Here is a 12,202-nt window from a genome sequence, read left to right as displayed (position 1 = left end):
AGTCATGTTACTGGTAGCCTGGTCTATCGTGACATCCTCACCAGCTGATTGGACAAAATACCACTCAATCAGCGTAACTTTTCCCAGTACTTTTACAGAACTCAGCACCCTCAGTAGCACTTCATTTGGAATTCAAATATCCATGCCACTCAGAATACAAGCATTATTTGTGGATAACCTCTTCAAATCGCAGCAAACCTTAATCCCCACAGCACTCATATTAAAGTAATTTCATTACGACACATGTCACTTCCACCAACACCAGCTTAAACACACATATGAACCGGTTAATCAATCCTAAAACAGCATTCACACAGTATCCGACATCTGGGACGAGCACCCCACAAATGTAACCCTCTCACCAGGGCTCATGCACCAACTTGGCATGTTATCTAATTCTGCTAACAGCCACATTCTTCTAACAGGCTCCCGAGTTCAAATCCAAGTCAGGCCAGCCCCCAAGCGGGCTTTCCATCCATGCCGGGTTGATCGTCGAGCTAGCCACTCGGCCTCATAAAAAAAAAGGTAGAGTCAGTAACGTTCATATCGTGACCCACTTAACCTGAAAGGAGACCAATCCTGACACCACGCGCCAGTCAAGAACGGCTGACTGTCTGGTGTGACACGCTAAAAAAAAACAGCCACATGACTCAGCGGTGAGGAGTCTGCCTTTTGTAAGCAATATACGTCAAGGGTCTGTATGATTTGGTGTTCAACCAGACAGGACCGCTGGGATGTTCCAATTAAAGGAACATCAATTTGAATGAATGAGTGTAAATACTGCTCATACCCAGAAATAACAGATCGTACACCAGCATAAAATTATAAAGAAAGTATATTTACCAAATTTACAGTTAAAAAAAAGAAAAAGGCTCATTACAGTTAAACCAGTCCAATGTGCACATTAACAATAGAACTCATTTCTGAAGTAGTCGAGGGTGTATCACTTTACTCACGCTGGACCAACAGGCTTTGTGAAAGCAACTGCCATCGTCCATATTTCCCTCAAAGACCATCTCAAATGAACTGGCTCTCTTATGAGTATTGGCCTTTCCCCTTTGGAGCCATTCATCTGCGCAAAGCACTTCTTGCAACGGGGAGAATGCTTCCAACAGCATTGTGAGGCATCTTCCCTTCTGTGCCGCTTTGTAGTTCCCACCCTGATGGACCCCAAACAAGACTACTGTCCTTCAGAAATCGCTTTCTGCTTAGCTCTCTAGAAACTTCACTAAATCCCGCAATCCTGATTGATTGATACAACATTTCTAAATTGGACAACATTGCTCCTTATCTTTAGCCAAAGCCAAAACACTTAACCAGAAGGACACAATCTTACCAGGTTTTTAGAAAACTGCTAAAGTAAGTTACCTCAGCAGTAGAAATCATGGCTAATTCTTTATTCCCCTCCTCAGCCCCAATACCCAGCCTTCTCCCCAAAACCTTTGATGCCATGTCCATTCACCTTTCAAACTCTACCTTAATTACACCCAATAACCTGGCCTCCACAGCTGCCTGTGGTAATAAATTCCACAAATACACCATCAAAAATTTCTCCACATTTTTGCTTTAAATATATGCACCTCTATCCTGAGGAAGTACCCTCTATTCCTAGGCTCCCCCACCATGGGAAACATCCCATCCATATCTACTGTCTAGGCCTTTCAACATTCGAAAGGTTCCAATCAGATTTCCCCTTATCCTTCTAAATCCCAGCAAGTACAGACCCACAGCTATCAAACATTCTTTGTATGATAACCCTTTCATTCCCAGAATCATTCTTGTGAATCTCCTCTGAACCACCTCCAATGCCAGCATATCCTTTTGTAGATGAGGAGCCCAAAACTATTCACAATACTCAAGGTGAGGATTCACCAGTGCCTTATAAACCCTCAGCATCACATTCCTTCTCTTGTATTCTAGCCTTCCTCACCACCAACTCAACCTTTAGGTTGTTCTGCACAAGGACTCCGAAGTCCCTTTGCATCTCAGATTTTTGGATTTTCTCCCCATTTAGAAAATAGTCTGCATATTTATTTCTTCCAGCAAAGTGTGTGACCATGCATTTTCCAACATTGTATTTCATTTGCCCCTCTCTCTCGCCCATTCTCCTAATCTGTCTAAGTCCTTCTGCAGCCTACCTATTTCCTCAATACTACCTGCCCCTACGCCAGTCTTCGTATCACCTGCAATCTTGGCAAAAAGCCACCTATTCCATCATCTAAACCATTGATATACTGCATAACAAGCAGTGCCAACAGCAACACCCGCTGAACATCACTAGTCTTAGGCAGCCAACCAGAAAAGGATCCTTTTATTCCCATTGGCTGCAATCTCTTATCAATCAGTCACAACACCATACCTGACAATCTACAACAGTGCAACAAGATCATCCACCTGATTTCTTACATTTTTTTCTCTCTGGAGCCTTGCTTTTTAGGCTCTGCCTGTATACAGCGAGGAAGAGGACAGGCAAGTGATCCAATTTACCAAAATGCAGTCTGGGCAAGAAACAGCAGGCATTCATTAACATACTGCAGCAGCGGTCCAGAATGAAGGGACCTCTGGTGCTACAGATTATATGGTGGCGGTAACTGAGCAGGGTATTCTTCAAACAGGGCTGGTTGAAGTCTCCAGCTACAATTGGAAATGTGTCAATATGGGCTGCTTCTTGTCTGCAGACACCATGCAGTGTTGTGAATGCTTGCTTATTGTCGGCCACTGGTGGTGCATGAGCTGCTGTCAGGATCACAGATGATAACTTCCAAAGCAAATACAGGTGTCCCCCGCTTTTCGAATGTTCGCTTTACGAAACCTCACTGTTACGAAAGACCTACATTAGTACCCTGTTTTCACTTTCAGAAGGTGTTTTCACTGTTACAAAGAAAGGCAGTGCACACCCCGAGCAGACGCTCTGCCCCGGATTTGGAACGGCATTGCTTAAACACGTTGCATTGAGCAGCCGTTAGCAAGATGAGTTCTAAGGTGTCGGAAAAGCCTGAAAGAGCTCATAAGGGTGTTACACTTAGCATAAAGCTAGAAATAATTAAGCGATTCAATCGTAGTGAATGAAGCAAGGACAAAGTGAGTTTGGCTTGTGGAAGTTGACGAAGATGATGTTGAAGAGGTTTTGGCATCCCATGACCAAGAACTGATAGATGAAGAGCTGATGCAATTGGAAGAGGAAAGGATAACAATCGAAACCGAATGCAGAAAGTGAAGCAGCTGTGTGAGATTTTCGCTGCAATGATAAAGTACGACTTTAATTTTGAAAGGGTACGTAGGTTTAGGGGATATTTGCAGGATGGGTTGAGTGCTTACAAACAACTGTATGATTAAAAAAAATGCTCGAGGCTCAGCAGTCAAGCAAGCCCTCCACAGCAGACGACAAACCTCAACCTTTGACATCGAGGCAGGCAGTCATAGGAGATGATGAGCCGCCTGCCCTGATCGACGATGAGATGACACCCCCTCTGTCCCACCACCCCAACACCGGGGCCCCGGACAGATACTGTACCGATTCGCGAAGAAGCCAACGGTGGCGGGAGGCACACAGCACATCTTTAAGAAAAAGGCCGAAATAGACATGCGAGTTAATTAGGTGCTGCCGACTCGTAATTGTCGGCCCAGATCAGAGGCGATGCAATCAGCAATCGCCTCTGATCTGCGCTGACATTTACGTGCCGGGTAGCACCTAATTAATTAGTATGTTTATTTCGGCTTTTTTCTTAAAGATGTGCTGTGTGCCTCCTGGCTACCACTGGACCCCTGCGTGCTTCACGGCAATGTATCTGGTCGGCAGCCCGGAGGGTGGGGGCCACTGCACCACCCAGCCTGCAACGGCTCAGTCTAACACACCATCATCAGTGTGCTCGGCGCTGTTTTCCCAATTCCAATACTACAATATACATACATTATTTCTACTTTATATAGGCTGTGTATTTTTACGTGTTACTTGGTAGATTTGGCAGCTTCATAGTTTAAAGGTTACTGGAGAGTGCGTTTATGCCAACAGCGCTTGCGTGAGATTTTCGCTACGGAGATCTGTGCAGGCAATCGTTGCAGAGAAGTATTTCTACTTTATATAGGCTGTGTATTTATCATATCGTTCCTGCTTTTACAATATGTTACTGTTATTTTAGGTTTTATGTGTTATTTGGCATGATTTGGTAGGTTATTTTTGGGTCTGCGAACGCTCACAAAATGTTCCCATATAAATAAATGGTAATTGCTTCTTCGCTTTACGACATTTCGGCTAACGAACCATTTCATCGGAACGCTCTACCTTCAGATGGCGGGGGAAACCTGTAGGTTGCTCTGCAATTGATCTTCAGGTGTTCCTAGACGAGAATACGCTTGTTCGACAGAATCGCCACGTCAGAGCACTGACAAGAACTGACCATCAAACGCACGCCTCCACCCTTTGCCTTTCATAAGTCCGCACTTCGGTCCATTCTGTAAATCGTAAATCCTCTGGCCTGACTGCTGCAGCTGGCCTGTCCAAGTTACCATACAACAAACAATTGAGATTTTTCTCATCTCTGATACAGCAGTCTTGTCCTCAGATCCTCCAGTTTTGTTCTCCAGTGACCACACATTGTCAGCAAGATCCTCACTGTTGCCTTCCACTTTTCTGTCTGCACTGCACTTTCTCTGTAACTGTAACGAGTTATTCTGCAAAATGTAAAGCCTTTCCATTGTACTCCCTCAATGCAATGCGTGAATGAAATGATCGGTGCAGATGGAATGCAAAAGAAAGTCTTTTTTTCACAATGCCTCGGTACATGTGACAATAACAAAACTAATTTCAGCATCAAATCTTATCCAAACATAACTCCAGATCTGCAACAATGTGGATGGCCCTTTCAATCTGCCCTTCACGATACCACAGGTAGTTTTATAATCACCACCACATAGAAACATAGACAACCTACAGCACAATACAGGCTCTTCGGCCCACAATGCTGTGCCGAACATGTACTTACTTTAGAAATTACCTAGGGATACCCATAGCCCTCTATTTTCTTGCACAACTGCCAGAGGACTACACAAAATATCCAAAATACCAGCTGCACAAGCATCAATTTTCTGTGTTTAGCACCTAAAAGCTTTCCTCCACTTTAATAGAGGTGAATATGGAAAATAAATTTTGAATAATGAATTGAAAAAATATGTTTGCAGTTCAAGCCTCTGAGTTAGTTCCTGTTGTGTGCAGCATCCTTTTTCTGTGAATGTGTTGACTTTCAGACAAACCGTCAAGCATCAGTCAGCAACAGTTAATGTGCTCAAAATGGAACTTGGTTAACATGACCACAGCAAGCTGTGAAATAGGATGTATGTCAATGCTTTGTATTCTATGCCGTGTTGCAAAGATATTCGTTAATTTGTGAGGAAGTGAGAGACCAAGCCCAGGAGATAGAAGCGTGAGCTCTCTGAGCCAGTCTCAACAGAACAAAAATAGAGAGGGCCTGGAGTTTTAATTTCTTTGGTGTCAACAAGGGCACCAAGTGAAGAGTGGCACACTAGCATTGAAGGGCAGCACGGTAACAAAACCATAAGGGCAGAATTAAGCCATTTGGCCCATCAAGATTGCTCTCCCATTTCATCATGGCTGATCCATTATTCCCCTCAGCCTCAATCTCCTGCCTTCTCCCTATATTTCTTCATGCCCTGACCAATCAAGAATCTATCAACCTCTACCTGTGGCAACAATTCCACAGATTCACCACCCTCTGACTAAAGAATTTCCTGCTCATCCTCATTCTAAATAAACATCCCTCTATTCTAAGGCTGTAACTTGTGGTCTTAGATGCTCTCAGTATAGGAAACATCCTCTTCACATCAACTCTGTCGAGGCCTTTAAATATTCAATAGAGTTCAATTAGGTCACCCCTCATTCTTCTGAATTCCAGTGAATACAGGCCCTGAGCCATCAAACACTCTTCATATGAATTGAGTTCACTTTATTTCTTACTTCCTTCACATCCATGAGGAGTAAAATTCTTTATGTTATAGCAAGCTGGTCAATCCTGGAATCATTTTCGTGAACCACCTTAGAACCCTCTACAATTTCAGCACATCCTTTTGAGGATAAGGGGCTCACTTTACGCCAAGTGAGGCCTCACCAGTGCTTTTTAAAGTCTCACCATTATATCCTTGCTTTTATATTCCAGTCCTCTTGAAATGAATGTTGACATTGCATGTAGCAATTTGTGTAACACTCTACGATGCCAGTGATCTGCTTTCAATTCCTGCCGCTGTCTGTAAGGAGTTTATATGTTTTCCCCATAACTACTTGGGTTTCCTCTGGGTACTCCAACTTCATCCCACAGTTCATAGATGTACGAGTTAGGGCTTGTAAATTGTGGGCACGCAATGTTGGTGCCGGATATATGGTGTGACCTCCAGACTGCCCCCAGCACATCCTTGGACTGTGGTAGGAATGGGCGATCAGTACAAATTGGTGATACTCTCTTCAGAATCGAAAGACCCATCACTGGAATACTGAATTTCTCTTCAGTAATGTTACTCAACGTGAATTCAAGTTTGTATATCCGTATACGCGGATAGACAGCACACAGCTACTAAGTTATAAAGTGGTTGTTCTTCACTGAAAAGCAGTGATGCAAAGCTGGTTGTAAGACAAAGGAGCAAGGACCTAATGGGAAACAATTAATTTTGTTTAAAAAGATTAGTTTTAATGCATTATTAAAAGCTGATAATGACAAGGGGATAAGAATGGAATTCCAGATCAGTGTATGCCTACTTGATGCATACCTGACTATATAAGCTCGGTTCAAGTCGAGTTGGTGTATTTTCTACTAAAATATTTGCATTAGTCTCAGCAACACACGCAAAATGCTGGATGAACTCAGCAGATCAGGCAGCATCTATGGAGAAGAATAAAGAGACATTTCGGACCAACACCCTTCATCAGGATTCATGAATGGTCTCGCCTGAAACAACAAGTCTTTATTCCTCTCTATAGATGCTGCCTAATCTGCTTTGTTCCTCTGACTTTTTGTGTGTGTTGTTCTGGATCTCCAGCATCTGAGACATCTCTTGTGTTTATGGGTTCGGATTAGGCTTGGTTGTACTTGATACGATCTGCATGATATGTGTCAGTGTGATGTCTTTTGTATTTTGTCAGAACTGATATCGCACAGCCTATCAGGTTTGCCCTCCAATTTTCTTGAAGTGCTTCCTGATCAGGTGAGTAAGTATTTTCTTCTGAGTTTAGATGGAGATCAGACTGGCCATGGTTGAGTTCACTTGCAATTTTAATTCCCAGCAGAGTTCTACTCCATGAGAAGCCATCAATGAATGAGATGAAATGATTAAGGAAGATTAAGATTTTTATTTCTATTGTGCCTTCCACATCCCTTTCAGAATGTTACTAAGATAGTTCACAAATAAAACACTTTTGATGTGTTGTCACTGTTGTAACACGAGAAAGTCAACAGCAAACATGCACACAGCAAGCTCCCACAAACTTCAATAAAGACCAAGAATTGAGCACTTTATCTAAGGTTGTGGTGGCATTAGAGAGGATTGATGAGAATTATCTCAGGAATCAAAGAGGTAATATGAGTGGAATGGGCTGCCTGCGATGGTGGTGGAGGTGGATACGATCGGGTCTTTCAAGAGACTCCTGGACAGATAAATGGAGCTCAGGAAAATAGAGGGCTATGGATAACCCCAGGTAATTTCTAAGGTAAGGACATGTTTGGCACAGCTTTGTGGGCCGAAGGGCCTGTATTGTGCTGTAGGATTTCTATGTTTCCATGTTTCTAATACATGAGGAGCATTTGATGTCTATGCGTCTCTATTCACTGAAGTTTAGAAGATTTGTTTTTTTATAATGCGGTGTCTCAGACCAGAGGGCACAGCCTCAGAATTAGAAACATAGAAACATAGAAAATAGGTGCAGGAGTAGGCCATTCGGCCCTTCGAGCCTGCACCGCCATTTATTATGATCATGGCTGATCATCCAACTCAGAACCCCGCCCCAGCCTTCCCTCCATACCCCCTGACCCCCGTAGCCACAAGGGCCATATCTAACTCCCTCTTAAATATAGCCAATGAACTGGCCTCAACTGTTTCCTGTGGCAGAGAATTCCACAGATTCACCACTCTCTGTGTGAAGAAGTTTTTCCGAATCTCGGTCCTAAAAGGCTTCCCCTCTATCCTCAAACTGTGACCCCTCGTTCTGGACTTCCCCAACATCGGGAACAATCTTCCTGCATCTAGCCTGTCCAATCCCTTTAGAATCTTATACGTTTCAATCAGATCCCCCCTCAATCTTCTAAATTCCAACGAGTACAAGCCCAGTTCATCCAGTCTTTCTTCATATATAAGTCCTGCCATCCCAGGAATCAATCTGGTGAACCTTCTTCGTACTCCCTCTATGGCAAAGATGTCTTTCCTCAGATTAGGGGACCAAAACTGCACACAATACTCCAAGTGTGGTCTCACCAAGGCCTTGTACAACTGCAGTAGTACCTCCCTGCTCCTGTACTCGAATCCTCTCGTTATAAATGCCAGCATACCATTCGCCTTTTTCACCGCCTGCTGTACCTGCATGCCCACTTTCAATGACTGGTGTATAATGACACCCAGAATTGAGGGACATTCATTTGGAATGGATATGAGGAGGAATTTCTTTAGCCAGAGGATGGTGGAACTGTGAAATCCAGAGTCCTTCTTATTGTAGTAGGAGGCCTTTTAATAGCCTTAGAACAAGTAGTTCCAGGGACCAAGTCACTGGGTATATTTAAAGTGCAAGTTGAAAGGTTTTTGATTAGTAAGGGTGTCAAAGGTTAGGGGAGAAAGGAGGAAAATAGGTTGGAAAGGATAATAAATAAACATGTTGAATGGTGGAGCCTACTCGATGGGCTGAATGGCCTAATTCTGCATTATGTCTTATGGTCTTACCACCTGAAAATCTGTTTTAGTGATATTGAAGGAGGAATGATAACACTGGACAACAAACTTTTTCAAAAGTGTTGCTTCCTCAGAATTTTTTTTTGTTTATTATAGACTGCTTGAAGATGAACACAAATGTAATTTCAAACTACTTGTATCACATAGGAATTTGGAGAAACAACAAGTTAACTTTTATTGGAGGAGGAGGAGAAGATGGCGGCGCGACACAGCGTTCGTGGCCTCTCAGGTGATGATATCTGTATCTGTCAAGTAGGATGCCGTGCACAATTCTGATTTGATGAAGGCAGACGCGAGAGCATGGAGGAACATCTGGTGAAACTTTTGAAATGCCTGTTTTCTGTTTCGCTGTCACCGCTACTGTGTGATCGGAAATCTCCAGAGGGGAAGGCCCCGAATCCTCGGCTTTGCTTCTTGCTCGGCGGCCAGGGTGGGGTCAAAGCACTCGGCAGAGATGGTGCTCGGTGTCAGAGGGCTGGTCGGAGGCTCAAAGTTTTTGGACGGACTCAGCGTCGGACTGTGGTCAGGTGCTTCCAGAATACTACATTGGCAAGTTTACGGCACTGGAAGCTCATGGCAGGGTGAGTTTCTCCCTTCTACTGTCTGCGTGAGATGTTAGGGCATTGGGACTTTGAGACTTTTTTTTACCGTGCCCATGGTCTGCTCTTATCAAATTACGATATTGCTTTGCACTGTTGTAACTGTATGTTATAATTATGTGGTTTTTGTCAGATTTAGTCTTGGTCTGTCTTGTGTTCCTGTGATATCATACTGGCGGAACATTGTATCATTTTTTAATGCATGCATTTCCAAATGACAATAAACGAGGATTGAGTGTCCTCATAATCTAATTGAATATAATGTGTTTAATTGCATAATATTGCTGATGCTTTGCAATACTTCAACAAAGTTAAAAATATTTTGTTAATGATTTTCATTTGTACTCAGTGTCTTAGGCTTCTCGCTTAAGAGTTCAACAATAATTCGCCAGCATTGATGGATTTCAGTTGCCCTGGTATCTTTTCTCCGTGACCGCAGTGTCCTGGTGAAACCCTTCACCATGCTCATCACTAACAGCGCCAAGATTTGCAGGGAAGAAGTCTAAATGCGAATGCAGAAAGTGAATCTTTAGTGACATGTTACATTTCATGGTTTTATATACTTGAAGCATGCTTTCAATCAGCTGCATGTGGTTTGGTGCTCTGTAGATGCCAAGAAAAATTTCAACAAATTCCTTGAATGCCTTCCATGTGATTTTCTCCGGTCCCACTAGAAATTCTTCAAATTTCCTGTCATTGATGATCTGTCTGATTTGTGGACCAACAAAAATGCTTTCCTTAATCTTGGCATCAGTTATTCTGGGAAGCATCTGTCTAAAACTAAACACAAAATAATCTGCAGATGCTGGGATTGTCCTACCATGCAGTAGCTGTGCCACCCAAGCATGCCTGGACAAGATAGGAAACTTTCCAGCTTACATTGTAGGCAACATTTTAATTGACTTGAATTATGAATTGAAAAAATAAACAAAAGTTTATTAAAAAATGGTGCGTGATAGGGAAATTTCATGGTGATTTTCATGATCAGTAGCCCAAAATTCATAAGATACACCTAAAGGTATTCAGGAAGCAAAATCTTTGTTGTCCAGTGTAATTGGACTGCAACTGGGATAGGTCTCCTCATCTTTGGAACAGAGTGCAAAAGGAATGCACGAAGGATAGAAAATGGCAGTGATGGACGACATAAAGCATAACAAGAAAACTTAAGTTTTTGATGTTACCTCTGATGGAGGTAACATCAGAGGGACCTTAAACGGTTTTCATAAACTAATAAAATTTAAAAACGCAAAAAGGTTTTAAATTCTTCAGTGTACCTCTTCCTAGAGATGCTCCCTGGCCTGCTGCGTTCACCAGCAACTTTTCTGTGTTGCATGTATTAAAATTTAACATGATATTTCAGCGATTGGTGGGATGGCTCAGGGGAGTGGAGAACACTTGTAGATACTCTATCTACGTCTCTTATCATCATGTACACCTCTATCAAGTCACATCAACAGTAGCGTAGTCTGCGAATTTATGGATGTATGTGCCTAGCCACATACACAAGCCTAGAGAGAATAGAGCAGTGGGTCAAGCATACATCCCCCCGAAATTCATCTGTGCCGGCTGTCAACAAGAAGATGTCAGGGTTACTGATAGTTGACGACATACTGTGAGTCATATGTCCTGCTTCAGTTCCATCTTTGCAATATATCAAAGTTCAATGTAAATTTATGATCAAAGTATGAATAGGTCACCATTTCCCATCCTGAGATTCATTTTCTTGCAGGCATTTGCAGTAAATACAAAGAAACACAATAGAGTCAATAAAAGACTACACACAAAGACAAACAACCAATGTGCACATAAAGACAAACTGTGCAAATAAAAAATATATAAATAAAAGAATGGATAGAGAGAGCATAGTTTGCAAAGTCCTTGAAAAATAAATAATATTGAAAGTATGGGTTGTAAAGTCCTTGAAAGTGAATCAGCAGGTTGCGGAATAGTTCAGTGTTGTGGTGAGTGAAGTTATCCACACTGGTTCAGGAGCCTGATGGTTGAGCGTTCATTACTGTTCCTGAAGCTGGTGGTGTGGGACCCAAGGCTACAGTACCTCCTTCCAGATAGCAGTGACTCAGATGCTGAATATTGTCCATCCTGCCACTGAAACAGTAAGGATGAAGAGAACCACAAATAAGAGAAAACATGCAGACGCTGGAAATGCAAGCAACTCACACAAAATGTTGGAGGAACTCAGCAGGCCAGGCAGCATCCATAGAAAAGAGACCCTTAATCTTGAGTCTGGATGAAGGGTCTCAGCCTGAAACATCAACTTTTTACTCATTTCCATGGACGCTGCCTGGTCTGCTGAGTTCTTACAGCATTTTGTGTAGGGTGAAGGTAATGCTGTTTTTTTAGCAGCTCCTCTTTCCTCTGTGTGTACTTTGTGACAAAAGACCAAGTTATCAGAAGATTGATGCCGATAAGAGAGATAAGAGAGAGGCAAATGGGGGAAACATTCAAAATGCTAATAAGAGAGAGACGAGAGAGATTAACGAAAATAGACACAGTTTCGAGTATTATCAGACCGGTTGCTTTGAACCTGAACTGTTTGAAGTTTGATGGACAGGCGATACCCCAGCAGGGGGATAAAAGGAACAGGTTCGCTAAGGCAAGCGACACACCACGACACCACGAGATAACGAGACCCTGGAAGTGCG

The sequence above is a fragment of the Mobula hypostoma genome, chromosome 13, assembly GCF_963921235.1.
Source record: "Mobula hypostoma chromosome 13, sMobHyp1.1, whole genome shotgun sequence".
NCBI classification, from domain to species: Eukaryota; Metazoa; Chordata; class Chondrichthyes; order Myliobatiformes; family Myliobatidae; genus Mobula; species Mobula hypostoma.
Note: the sequence above shows the minus strand (reverse complement) of the source record.